The sequence below is a fragment of the Argiope bruennichi genome, chromosome 4 (assembly GCF_947563725.1).
Source record: "Argiope bruennichi chromosome 4, qqArgBrue1.1, whole genome shotgun sequence".
Lineage (NCBI taxonomy): Eukaryota > Metazoa > Arthropoda > Arachnida > Araneae > Araneidae > Argiope > Argiope bruennichi.
This window is the reverse complement of record NC_079154.1, coordinates 79,092,833-79,107,754: the sequence shown is the minus strand read 5'-3', so window position 1 is coordinate 79,107,754 and position 14,922 is coordinate 79,092,833.

Sequence of the window (14,922 nt, the reverse complement as noted above, 5' to 3'; positions counted from 1 at the left end):
ATTTGCATTTATTTGATGTTTTAATTTCTCTAGAGCTGCTTACTTCCTTCTCTTAATTATTTTCTTCATTTTATCCTTCACTTTTCATCTATTGTGGAGGTTGGGTGCCATTGCCATTTTCATTCACTAAAAAAAAAAAAAAAAAAAAAAAAAAAAAAATTTCAACTGCAAATTTTTTCATTTTTGAAATTTGTATACATTGATTTTCAATCATATTTAATTACTGGTAAACTTATGTCTGTTGGCATGTTTAGTATTTTAATATTTACAGTTACTTTTTGTGAAAAGTTTTCAAAAGTTTGAGATCATTCTTAACAAAACTGTGGACTATTTAAGTTATGAAAATTTGTATTATCTTATTATTTGGGAATTCTATAATAGTGCATTATCATTTTTCAGAAAAATTGACATTGAATTGAAATAAAATTTATAATTTTTGTGTATATTCTTGAACACCGTTTAAACGGGGGCGGGGGGGGATCCTGAAGTTAAATAATTTATTGTGTTTTAAAAACTAATTTATTAAACTTCATTCCTTCTTTTTAACATTTTGGTGCTATGTGATATAAATATGCTTTATTTGTTGTTGAATTTTAAGATACGTATATGTTGATTTATTTCTATCTTTCAGATTTTCTGTTGAGACATTTCATATTATGTTATCTGATTTTTTTTAATTTTTTTTTTCTGATTCCTTGTTGATATGATGAATTATGAAACATGCTTTGTCATTGTTTGATTGTCATCTCGACTGTGGACAAATTCACTATTATTACTTTGTGCATTCATCATTTATTTAATCTTGTCTTCATTTTTCTGGCTTGAACCCTGTGCTTCATTTTTGTGTAAGTGATAAATTAATTTCAGTGTTTTTTGCTAGATGGCTTCACTTGTTTCATTTTCATTTTACTGTAACATAAAAAAAACCATGTGTATAGAAATGATTTATATTTGTCAAAATAACTATGTGCTGCTGTACATTTTGTAAACTAGATTTTCTAATTCAGTGCTCTGTTTCCATGGGCATTATTTTGTACTTTATTCCCACTGGTTATACAGTGGATGCCTAGTGTATTAAGAATTAGAATAACTTTTATTTCCATCTTGAATGTTGTTTCAACCTCTTTGGATTCTTCATTCTTCTATTTTAATAAAAATATGAATTTTATTAAATGCAAATTAATTGTCATTTTTTTAAAAATTTTCAAATGCATTGAAGTTTTATTTCATTTTGTAGTCATTAAATTCTTAATCTAATAAACAATATATATATATATATATATATATATATATATATATATATATATATATAATATGTGCATCTTTAAAATTTTTCTTAAAAAAAATTGAAAATTGATTAAAATACATATTTAGAAGATTCAATGTCACTGACATTTGTTACATAATAATCCAATCAGCTAATTATGCATTAAAATTTAATTTACTAAATTATTATTTGAGACAAATCATTGTTTTAATTCTGCATACAGATAAATATGGCTATGTTCAAATCCCTTGTTTTTAAATTTTTATTTCCTACTAATTCAGAACAGTCAGAACAATAAAGAAACGAATGAATTAAGTTTTTGCTTTAGTAAATTAATTTTTTCCCCATCCATTTTTAAAAAAATAATTGGCGACTGTGTTTAATAAAAGTAAACAGGAAATAGCTAAATTAATTATCTAACAATTAAGAAAGGCAAAACAGAAATTAAATCAGTTTCTACAAACGTGGAATTTAATTTTTTAAAATTATTATTATAATAAATTAATGCTCTGAGTGAAGTTCTCATCAAGCATGATAATTCTTGCCAACAACCAAAAACTCACCTAAAGTCCACCAACATGAATGGTTACGAAAAAAGGCAACAAATTTCTTATAAGGTTACAATACAAACATTAGGATTATTACATTTAGCGAGAAGTCGCCAAAATTTGATTTTGGCGGCCAGACTTAATTTTCAGTCGAGCCACTAATATTGCTTTCACTCACTTCTAATTCTATTGTTTCTAAAAAAAAAAAAAAGTTTAAATTTTTTTAAAATTTATTTTGCCGTTTTACTAAACTTTCCAAGTGAAGTATTTTTTGAAAACTCCGCTTGTTAAAATACATCTTCTTATCATTTCTTGGTTACATAACACTGACGTCGGAAATCATATTACCCAGTATTAATTCAAGGTTTTGATTCGAATATTAATTTAGATAACCAAATATCTGAAATGTTAATAAGTATTTACAGATTATATTTTCTTTTTTGGATATTAAATATCTAGATCAACATCTCCAACTTCTTAGGTTTTGCGGACCACGTGTTATTAAAAAATATTTTGAGGCCAAATTGTCATGGTTTTATGATTAAAACTGATCTAGTTAAACTGTTTAACTTAAATGGGGATCTATAGAAATTTTAAGGAACAAATTAAGAAAAAAAAATTTGGATAAAATTAAAAATGTCTTGTTTTTTAGTGGTTTATATGTTCAATATAAAATAAATATTCAACTCGTACATGAATAATAATAGAAATATAATGTGCCTTGTTCGATGGAAAAATTATTATTATTATTTTTTTTTTATAAAATAGAGTGATATTTACTTTAATATAGGTATATTCAATAATTCCAAAGACTTAAAAAGTTACTTTACCGTTAAGCTTTAAGTTTCTTAAATTCAAGACGATTTTCTCTTAATTCTTCGCTGGTATACAACCATATTAAGTGTAAAAGACAGTAACAAAAGTGTTAACGTTCAAACGCTTTTTTAAACTTAAAAGCAATCATTCAAATGAAAAATAAGTATTCAATATAAATGCCAGTGATTGAGCGCCAAGGATGTCACGAAAGTTTCAGTAAAAATGTTAAAATTTATGCCAAAAGTTAATATTTCTTAACTATTATACGCCATTCCCAGGTAAGGCATTTTCTAGCATGGCAAGTTTATTAGAGAATATACGAGAAAGTTTTGGGAAAACTACTCCCGCTGATTTTAAATTATGGATACTGGACCCAATTCTCTTGGAGTTAACAGGGGTGTTTGTGCTCCGGGGAAACCCCGGAATTCCGGGGATTTTGAACTTCGATACCCGGAAATTCCGGGGATCGTCATTCAAAAGGAAGTAGGAATAATAATGAATTATTTATTTTGATCTGGGTAATTTTGTTTGCTTTGAAAGCAGAAAACGCAAGGTCAGTGTGTGTGGTGGAAACTTTTCCTTTCTTTCTCCAAAGGCAGTGTTAATGCGTGAAAAGGGGGAAAAAACTTCTTTTTTGTTCTTTCCTTATTGCGAGTTATGACTCATTCCCCCGGTTCTCGGACATTCTCTTCTGGATTCTTTTCGGCAAGTAGGCGCGGCAGAAAAAAAAAGGGAGAGACTTCGTTCGACCAGATGTGCGATCACGTGACCTGGGTTCAAAGGTCTTAATTTTGCAAAAAAAGTAATTCATTGAACTTTTATAATTAGGTCATTCAATACTTCATAATTGTAATTTTTCATTTCTCCCCCCCCCCCTTCTCGAAACTCCAAAATGTCGGTAGTAAGTCCGTAAAAGTTTCAGGGGATTTTTTGGGGTCCCACAAACCCCCCTGAGTTAACCAGAAATTAAGTGTTTTATAATTTCAGTTTAACATGATGCTTATAGTTAAAAAAAAAGTTCTTTTAAAGAATTTATTGATTTGAAAGAATTTGAGGCCTTGAAAGTTGCATTGTCTGAGAACTCTTACAGAACTTCACCTGGTTTTTAGTTTGAAATAATTATGTAGAGAGTGAGATATTTTCGTATTATTTCTTACATTTTTGAAACAGGTAACATTATTATGTATTCTTTTAACATTTATCTAATAAATTTCGAAGGATTTCACCCATCAATTACGTAAAAGTTCAAGCAAGATCTTTGCATGAATGCTGATAAGAGAGAAACAAAAATGCAGGTCTGCATTTAGGTGATATTTCATTTACAGAAATGATCGATGAACTTCAAAGAAAGTAGGTTTATTGAAGTTCGTGTTTTCTATATTCTCCAGGAAAAGAAGCATAATTTCTCATGTCTTGCTAATGAAATCTGTCATGTGTCAGATATACCCCCCCCCCTTTCAGCCTCTATTCTTTTTTTTTTTTTTTACAATCACTTATCACAGATATTAATTCACTTTACTTCACCTGCCAAAACTGATATACTCGTCATTTGAACATTAAAAATGATATGGCAGTGTAATCCGGTATTGATAGACCTGCGTTCAGAGTTGAGCACAGCTATTCGTTCGAATCATACATATTGATTAATCTGTTTTAGAATTTTCCAGTTAGAGGTGCTTATCACTATTATTGGGATTTTGACTCCCTCGCAACTTTTTGTCACTCTTCAGATTTTTGTAAAGCATTTTACCTGAATTTATGTCTATAATTGGCAGTAAATATAATATATCACAAAACATTTTTTTTTTCTTTGAACGCTTTTTCTCAGTTTCTTTTATACTTATGTTAGGTTGTGTTTGCATCCCTATTCTTCCTGAAGGTTTTGTAGCTTTTTAGGGGACTTTCATATTTGCCAACCAAACTAGTCGCTGAAAATGTTATATAGTAAATTTGTTTTAATGTGAAATGGTATTATTGTTTTCTACAATTTTCTTTAATTGTAACGTGGCATCCGCTAAATGTGAGCAAAAAGCAGCAATATTCATCTATAAAGTTCACGAAAATCTGCAAATTTTGTGAAAGTAGACTGCGTGTTTTTGCTGCTGTCAAACCATGGTTGTACATAGAAGGGTCAGAATTTTTTTTGTATTATCTTTAAGCTAATTTAATTTTGTACTTTTATGTGATTTAGAAAAAAGCTATTCATTCTAACTTATTCAAACTAAAATCAAATGTTTAAAACTGAACATTATTCTAATTTTTTGCTTCCGCTAATTAATTTTTTTAATCCGCTTGAAGCTAAATGTACTGTTTTTTTCATTTAGTTCACAGTATTTAAAAATCGTTAGCGAAGGCGCATTTAGCTTTTTAATGTTTAAATTATGTTAAAAAGATTAAAAATGTTTTTATCAGGCGTTCCAGTTTTATTTGTTTGTCTATACAATAAATTGAATTCAGTTCTCTTGAAGATGACTTATTTTTAAATGTTTAATTATTTGATTTTTTCATGACATTTATAGCTTTGAAACTAATTATATAACAACTAATTAATGACAATTAAATAACAATCGATTCAAAATTTTGATTTTGAAGGTGAGAGACCCCGAAGTTTACATTGTCTAAGGCCCTACTAGGCTCAATTTGACCTTCTGAAGGGCAAACGGATTAATTCCAAAATATTCTAAATTTGTTCGGTTAAAAATCTATTTAAATATTTCTCACACAAGAACTGAAATTGAGACTATTATTGGTTTGCAAATGCATAAAAATGTAAAATAACTGGTCCAGAAATATTGTAGTTCATGTTACAGTGGATCATATCTATAAAGTATACAAAATAACCAACCTTTTTTATTTGTGGCTTTCTAAAAAAAAATATTTTGACGGTTCTCAAACTTTAATTCATAATTTTACTTTTAATTTAATAAGAAAATTTTAATAATTAATTATTAATTAATCTTCTTTAATATTCATAATTTGATTATTTACAAGATATTCGCTGTTTGTGTAAAAGTGCATTGTACAATACAAAATATACATAGCATTATGAAATCATATACCTTTAAAAACAAAATTAAGTTAAAGCTCTAAAAAAATAGCAAAGATTAAAAAAACATTATTTGTCAAGAAGTATAACATTTTTATAAACCAGATAATAAATTGGAAATATTGCATTTTTTAAAAAGCAGATTTCAACAAAAGCATTTTACAATTACTTGCATTAATAGTTTTAATTTCTTCAGAGACATTTCAGTATAAAATTTTCATAGCACATTGTAAGTCAACACAAAAATTATTTTATAGAAAAGGATATCTTAAACACATATAAAAATAAAATATAAAAGAAAGTCTCAGTGCAATTTCATATTAATTATATAAATTTCGATTACTTTCAGCTATATTTAAACTATTAATTGATCAAAAAATATTTATTTTTAAATAAAAGGCATTTGGTTAACCTGGGTTATGTTAATATCGGTTAACATGGTCATTTATTAACACTCCCATTTATGGTCTCAGCATTAGTTTTAGCTAATCATAAAAGGTGTTATTATCTTGAAAAGATATCTCAGAAGATACTACAATAGAATTTCAAATTGAATAAATGAATTACGTTTTCTTTTGGAGGAGAAAATCTATATTTGCCTGCCTTTTAGGATGGCTATTCTTAATTTAATCTCGTAAATTCATCTCCCCCCCCCCGAGTAATTATTGAAATGAAATAATCTAATTTACTATTGAATTTAGTGTTTAATAATATCAGATGATTTTCCAAAATACTTATGATTCAAACATAAACTTTCATAATCTTAGCTGCAGTAAAATAAGGTCATTAAATCTGCAGTACTTTCATGTTCTTGTTGATTTAAAATTTAGGATTTTTTTTTTTTTTTGTTTAAATTTGTGCCTCATTTGTTTTTTGGTTATTTAAAATTTTTTTGAATTATTGGTAGCGGTACGGAATTTTTTGATTTTTTGCGACTCTTTTGTAACTTTTTTAATTTACATTTTCGTTATTTAAGATGGAAATAAATATTTATTAAAATAATAATTTTTTTAAAAGAATTCTCGGCTTAATCGGCATACAATCAATTAGAAATGTCTTTATAAAGAAAAAAAAAAGGGCCGAATTACATTATTTGAGTATATAATTTTCAAAGGGGTTGTTTGGTAAAATTTTAAATAAAATTAAAATTTTTATTTTAAATGGAAAGAGAAAAAAAAAATTCAGTTACTTTTTAATATAAAGAGGACAGATAGAACTAAGATCCATATGTTTTTCATTTTTGTATATTATCACACACATCGCGATTTTAGTTTGAAATAAGAGTGAATTTACCTTCACGTGATTTATGTTTTGTTCAAAGTTCCCGATATCATATTTGGCTTAAAAAATATGACATCAGGATCTAATCTAATCTAATCAATATGATTTAGCAAATAGAAAAAAATACGTTGTAACTAATTTATCAATTCTTTCGATAGGTGATTTTTCAAATTAATTATCGTTTTGTGCATTATTTGTTATCTCCTTTACAGAATCTATTAATCTTTGCCGTAATTATGATACATATTATTTTAAAGCGAGTGTATCAGACTATTATAGACTATTTTGATGTTTAAAATCTTGCCTTCAGAATTTCAGTATTAATCGCAAATAAGTTCAATAAAAATTCCTGCCCGAATCGTGCAATTAAATAAATAAAGGAAATAGAATATATAAATAAATTAAGAAACTTAAAAAAAAACACTTATATCTGTATTTCTACCATATACTAAATTGATTGATAAACTTTAAAGAATGTGGGTTTGATGAAGTTCATGCATCCATCTGGAAGCGAATCATGTCTTATCAAATTACTAATTACATGTTTTATTAAATTACTCTAATTATTTTTCTCCTAAAAAATCTGTTTTATTTCAGGTGAGAATTGATTTTTTTTTCACTATGTAGGATTTTATTTTTCAAGACTCTGACGTTCGAAACTTATACGACATTCATTTTATCTTCTCTAACATAATGAAAAACGAAATCGCTTTTTTGAAGAGAGAGAGAGAAAAAAAAAAAATGCTGACCAATCTTTGAAGAATTTAAACATTTTGTGATTATAGACAATGCACAAAATGAGACTCTTGTTTAAATTGGCTGGTCTACCAGCCAATTTAATTTTACATTTCAACAAATTTTTAATTTAATATTAGGTCAATGTGTCATTTTCGTTTACATTTTTTTTTATTTTAGTAACTTTGTAAAAAGCACATGTTACTCATAGAAAAAAATAAGAATGTATTATAATATGTAGCCCCTTACGTTTCATAGTTAATCGTATCCTAGCACTTGAACAGATAGGCAAACAAAAAGTACTATCCAAATTTTTATTCACTTTCGTTTAAATAGGTTGGAGCGAATGACTAAATGAACCTAATGAAGCAGACGAGAAACTGACCATTTACACTTAATAAAGTGTTAATAATGCTATCCTAATATTATATAATTCATAGAAATTGCATTTTTAACAAATTTATTCATTATGCAATTAAACTTTTTTAAAGAATTCTATTGGATTGCAAAGCTGCATTTTCTTGAAAATTTTGAATTTTTTTAAATCTAAAAATAAGGCTCGAATTTTGTTTATTATAAAATAGTCTTTACTTTTAATGTATATAAGATATAACTATAGATACAAGAGTTTTAATAACACACGGATAAAAACACAACCGGAAACAAAAATATTTTCACAGGAAATTGAGTGATTTATTTAATTGTTCTCCATTTAATTTTGCAAAAATAATACTTGAAATGCTTATATTAACTCCCCACCAAAACCATAGTTTGCTTATTTCAACAAATTCTGTTAGAAAGATCCTGAAAACAGCATTTGCTTCTAATACATTTATGTGAGCTAATGTAAGTACATTTTTTAAATGCATTTTTCGAGGAATAAAATTTTAATATGATTAATTAACAGTACAGAAATAGATATCTCAAAAGCAATTCAATAAAATTTCAAAAAATTTGGTTTACTTGTATCAAAAATGTTTGAGGATGTAATAGATCGCGGATTTTAAGATAGCTCTATTTGATCAATCATGTTTTACAGTCACTTGCATTTTAAAACATCGATAAAGTTGGACAAAAAATTATTAACGACATTTTCAAATGTTCATAAAATAGTTAATTATTAAAATTATGTCTAAATGTCGTTTGTTATATTTTATGTAGTTTTAGAAGTATAAAGATGAAATAAAAATTCAATACATTGATTGTTCTTTAACTTACTCTGCTTAATTGCGTTACAATTTAATTAACTAAGCAGTCTTTTTTTTTTCTTTCGAAAACTGATAATAAATATAGTTTTCTCCTAATACTTATTGTTGTTGCTGCTGCTTATCCACCTTGGATTGAACACCAATTCACGCCAAGACAGAGGATCGGGGGAAGATGGGTGCATTAGCTTCTGAAGGTAAGGACCTCTGAGCATCCGATGGCAGAAGTCTGACTTTATCTCATATGAAGATGACGTTCACACGCTCGCTTGCACAACCCCTTTCTACAGTGGAGCTCTTTCGCACACCTCACAGATAGACAACAATGTTAAGAACAACCATGCCCGAACCAGGATTCGAACCCCGTACGCCTAGATCGCAGGAGGACCAGGACGCCAGCTCTCCTAATACAGACCACATAAAGTTATTTTAGCTATCTATCTAACAATTTCTTAAAAATTCGTTTCAGTACCTAGCCTGTTACCTTAAGAGAACTTACTACTTAAATAAGCGTTCATCAACAAAGAAAATTCACAACGTGCCATATCATTCCTGATTTTAATTTCTTGATCACTTTAAGCCAGCCGTTTTAATTAGGATCAGGAAAGAATATTTTAAAATCAGACAGGGAAAGTAGTATTTTTTATTAAATTTTGAACAGAATGGAAACAAACTGACAGGCATTTTCATACCCGAAAGAATTCGCATTGATGGGTTTGCATATATTCCACTTATCCAGCATTATTTCATCTGCCGACATTTCGAAAAACGCTGATTTCAGTTGTGTATTGCAAACAAAGGGCTAAATGTCTTCTGAACTAGAATACTTATATTGCTTATTGTAAATGCAGTAGGATTGTAAGCACAGCACTAGTTCTATATTAAGGTATTTTCCATTTTACATAAAACATGGGCTTATTTTACGTGTAAGACAGTCAGAAACTTTTTAAATAGAACTTTTTTTCTTGATTGACAGCATATTTGTTTTTGCTACCATAACTCGCCAGGGGTAAGAAATACAATAAGATTATTCTAGAGTTTTATGATCCAAATGTGCTTTTTTATGAACCTTTTTCGTTCGGCAGATTTGGGCAAACTCACCCGGTGTGTGTGCTGCAGTGTTTCCGCGTGTGAATGTAATATTTAATGTTTCTTTTTAAGACATTACTTTCATTCAAGCATCGTACATTTTATTCTGAGTAGATAACAAAACATGTACCGATGGAACAGCAGTAATTGATACTCTTCAAGAAAGTATAATTTGGACAAACTCATCTGGTATGTGTGATGCATTTTTTTTTGTATGTGAATGTAATATTTACTGATTCTTTTTAAGAAACTACTTTCATTCAAGCATCGTACATTTTATTCTGAGTGGATAACAAAACATGTAACGATGGAACAGCAGTATTTGATATTCTTAAAAAAAGTGTATTTCTTAATTTTCGAAAAAACTGAGATTTTAGGAAAAAAAAAAAGAAGACTAAGATTGCATTACTAATACGCATGCTCAACTAGAAGAAACTGAGTCAAAGAGAAATTTCAGTAACAAAAAGATCTTAATAAAGGAAAAAAATTACCTCAAATAGTTTGGTGAATTTTTATTTTCCTTTTTTCAGTTGAATAAGGATGGATAAAAAGATTCGATTGTTGATGAATTCATATATTAAATGCAAAATTAAATTTAAAAAACCTATTAATCGGAAAAATCTGGGGCTGCGTCAGTTCATTCCATATACGAGGTATGACAGTAACATTCCGCCCGCCATAAATATTAGTTACTAAATTGATGAAAATTTTTCTTACTGGTAAGGAGCCAATGACTACAATGAGGATTTGCCTCTTTCTCAAGTATTGAATATCAGTTATATTTGTTTAAAATAAATATGTTTTTAAAGCTTTTCAACAATATGTTAAAAATAAGTAAATGAGAAAATATTTAAAATACTGGATACATACAATTTTCAAATATCTTTGAACCTATCCAAAACAAAAGATATAATTTAAACAAGTATTTAAAAATTAATCAACGATTAATAAACGATTAATTTGTAATAAAAAAATTGTCGTAAAAAGAACATATTTACTATTAAGATTGAAAAATTGTGAAAAAAGAAATAGAAGGCTGAATAATTTGACTCTAGATATTTTCTTCTCAAATACTCTCTATTTTCAGAGAATATATTAATTAAGCTAATCGGAAATTAAAAATTCAATACTCTTTTATACTTAGAAGTTGATACGATATCTTTCCATTTACTGAATCTTTAGACTATTTTGGCGCAAGCTTATTTTGCTTTTACCGTTCTTGCTCTATGAAACAATTTCCTCTAGTTCGCAAACAGATTCTACGTTCATTTGTTTTGAATATTGCTAATAGAAACTTGAGATGTGTACAATATACCAAACAAATTAAGATTCAAAATATGAGGCTAGGTAAGACATTTAAGTAATTTTGGATTTCAAAGCTTGCACTAATTGGACAAAAATTGGTTAAAACTAATGCGCGCAAAGTTTTCCTGATAATTGTGTCATTTGCGGACACACTTTCCAAATATTATTTCCATGATAAATACAAAGATAGAGAGTAAAGTTCCCGATAAAAGTAGAATAAAAGCACCTGAACAATCTGTCACAGAGAGAGGCTCAGGCTCTTCTGATTCAATATGTGTGTCGACTATTTTATGCAACACAAATTTTTTTATATAGAAATCAAACAGTCCAGCATCTACTGCGCGAGTGAGCATGATATTAAATCTCTCTTTACAACAGAAATCCTTTCGCATTGCTACTGCAAAATGACTTAAAAAAAGTCTATCATTTGAAATAATAAAGAATCTGGATTCTGGCATTCCATTTTGGATTTGAAAAAACATTTCAGTATTTACTATAGCAGTAGCCTTGGTTGTATTTATTGGACCGTCTTTGAAATAAACTAGATTCCACTTGTTTTTTTCGATTGTTCCTCCAAGATTTCTCAAAGTTTGATCTGGAGAACTTAAAAGGAACACTAGAGAAGTCATTCGATAAGAGGCATAACATTCTAAATTTCCTTTTGAAACTGCATCTGCAAGTTCGTGAAAAGTTTTAACGACTTTAGGTGTAAATGGTTTCGTTAAAAAAGAGAGAAGAACGGAGGAATAAAAACATGGAATCATCAGCGCAAAAATTAACCAAAATGAGAACAGCATTAGAACTTTTCTGGAATTGATATTAATCATCAGCGGCTGCTTTAAAATGCTGCCAAACGTTTGAAGTAGTAACTGCGAATAAGAATGCTTTGCTCCTACGAATAGAAATACAAGAGGCATTAAGATTATGATGGAAAAAATGAAAATCCAATACGGCAGATCAAAAGGGAAAAAAACAGCATATGCAGTAGGTATTGGATAAGGTTTAGTAACTCCGAAAGTCATTGGTTCACTATAATAGATGTTACTGAAATCGACTACATTGTGTCTTTTTAAATTTGGTGTAAGCCATGTCCAAGCAAGATCTGCTCTCTTGTACACTACTTCTCCTATCATTCCAGTCCATAATCCATCATTCCAACCTTTGCCGTTTATAGTCCGTCCCCATTCGCCATCAGCCGGAATCACCAGTTCGTATCTGTATCCAAGAGCAGTCAACACTGCATCCATGAGCATACCTTCCATCCCTGAAACTGATATTTGACCATCTTCCTTTTTGATGATTTCCATGTGACCTGGTAGAGGATTAACAGCCACTCTTATCAACGGTTTGCTCCAAGTCTTGGGAAGCTTGGAAGCCATTGTGAATTTCACAAAAATGTACCTTTGTGTTTTCTTCAAATCAAATATTATTCTTAAAGATCGGAATCTCGTCGTATGTTTTGATCTAATGGCGTAAAAAGTTTCTCCGTTTTTAAAATGTGGCTCAGCCTGAATTATTTTTTATTAATAGAAAATCATTTTTCAGTTTCACACAGACTGGAGACTTAGTTCAACACCTATTCAAGCCTACCTCTTATGTTTGAAAGAGTAAGTGACTTTGACTTAAAAATCCATTGAAACTGGAAAATCTCTTTTAAACTTTCGAAGACATGGTTTTACACTTAAAAATTAAAAATCAATGCTTTGCATCATTAGAAATCTCATTAAGTAGAATAAAACTTAATGATAAAAGCTGAAAGCATGCTTCAAAAGTTTTGGACATTGAAGAGGCAGATAGATATGCATACGAAATTGCAAGTTGCAAAGTACTTTGGTATTTAAAGTTTATATCTGTGATTTGATAATAAAAACGATGTATTTGTAAAATATATAATGGCGAATTGCTTGTAAATTTTGTAATTAATGTATGACAGAAACGCAATTAACTAATCTCTAAAAATCAGAATGGAAGAAAGAAATAGACCAAAGTTTCTTCTACATAATTGTAATAATTGCTGAAAGTTAAAATTTTGAATATAAGCTACACCATTAAATATTGATTAAATGAAAGAAATTAAAGAGACAAACTGCTTAAAGTTTCTGTAATTGTCTATACAAGCTTCATGTTTTTAGAATTACATGTGCAATCTTTTTTTTCCTTACAAACTTTGAATTATATTGTACAGTGCAGTCGGATTAAAGCGGACATTTCACAACGAGTTTTTTTTCTGTATTGTGATAATTATGGTTATTAGAATTCAAAACTGACTTAGAAGCTCATTAGTGCTTTATTTGTTCGAAGTATTTGATTTAAACTTTAGGAATTTAGACAGATTCGATTTTTTTAAATGACGAATATTGCTCATGATAATTTGCAGAAATTTAAATCGAATACAAATGACCTTCTAACCTTTCTAAAATTATAATTTAAGATTAAAAGACAAACCTTAGTCTTAGAAACTAATATTTCTATTAATATTTTTTCTCTCTTACTTCGGAAAATATTACAGCACAAAAATAGTTTTTTATCACATTGAAATTCAAAAGTAGATAACAAATAAACTTTCATTAATATAAACATAATTTATGTACTAATTTTTTCCCGTTTTTAATGAATTAAAAATTATTTTAAGCATATTTTACAGCAATATATTTTATCCATGAACTGAAACTGAAATCGTTTCATTGCTGTTACTAATATTTTATCATGATAATATCTCTGTAATTTCATTATAAGGCATAATATTTAAAAAATGAAATTTTCTTGCATTTAAATTAAGGTTTAAATTCAAAAGCAGAGGCAAAAAAGTCTGCCCATTTTTTATAAACTGTCGCTCTGTGCTGTGATATTATTTGATAAAAAAGACAAAAAAAAATAGCCAAATATATTAAATAATGAACAAAACAGTATAAGGTTTTTATAATAGTATGGATAATAAGTCTATCAAAATGTGAAGTTTAAAAATATTTTTCCAAGGAAGACATTAAGATTAAATTAAACAAAATATTTGATTGAAATTTTTAGCAACCATAAAACCTAGTGAATGAACTTGTAGCTACAGCACACTCCCGATTATCCGCGGAATTGGGTGGCGCGGCCGCCGCGGATAACAAAAATCGCGGATAATCTGAAAAAAGCTAAAAACGGGTATAGCAAAAGAGAAAACAGTCATTCCAACTTTGAAAAATCGCTTTATGTACTATAAAACGTAAAATAAACAGTAGGAAATGTTTAACTAACGCTTAATATTTTAGTATATCACTCAAAACTAACCTAAATTGCATTTTGTTAATGAAAACAGAAAAGTGCTTTGTTCTTACGAGAAGCGTCAAGGATACACAGAAAAATTGATACATATGTACTATTTTAATACTGTAATGTATTATGTAATTACAAAAGCATATCTGTAAAACTGCACCTTTTTGGAAAAATCAGTCAAAAAAAAAAAAAAAAAAAAACTGTGTGGCAGGCGCGGATAACCCGCGCGCGGATAATCGGGAGTCTACTGTATTAATAATAAAGATGAATTTGCGCATGTGTGTTTGTATTTTGGCGGTACAAAACATAGACAGTTGCGCCAAGAATCATCATATTTGGCACAGACATACTTTAAAAGATGGAAAAACCTTT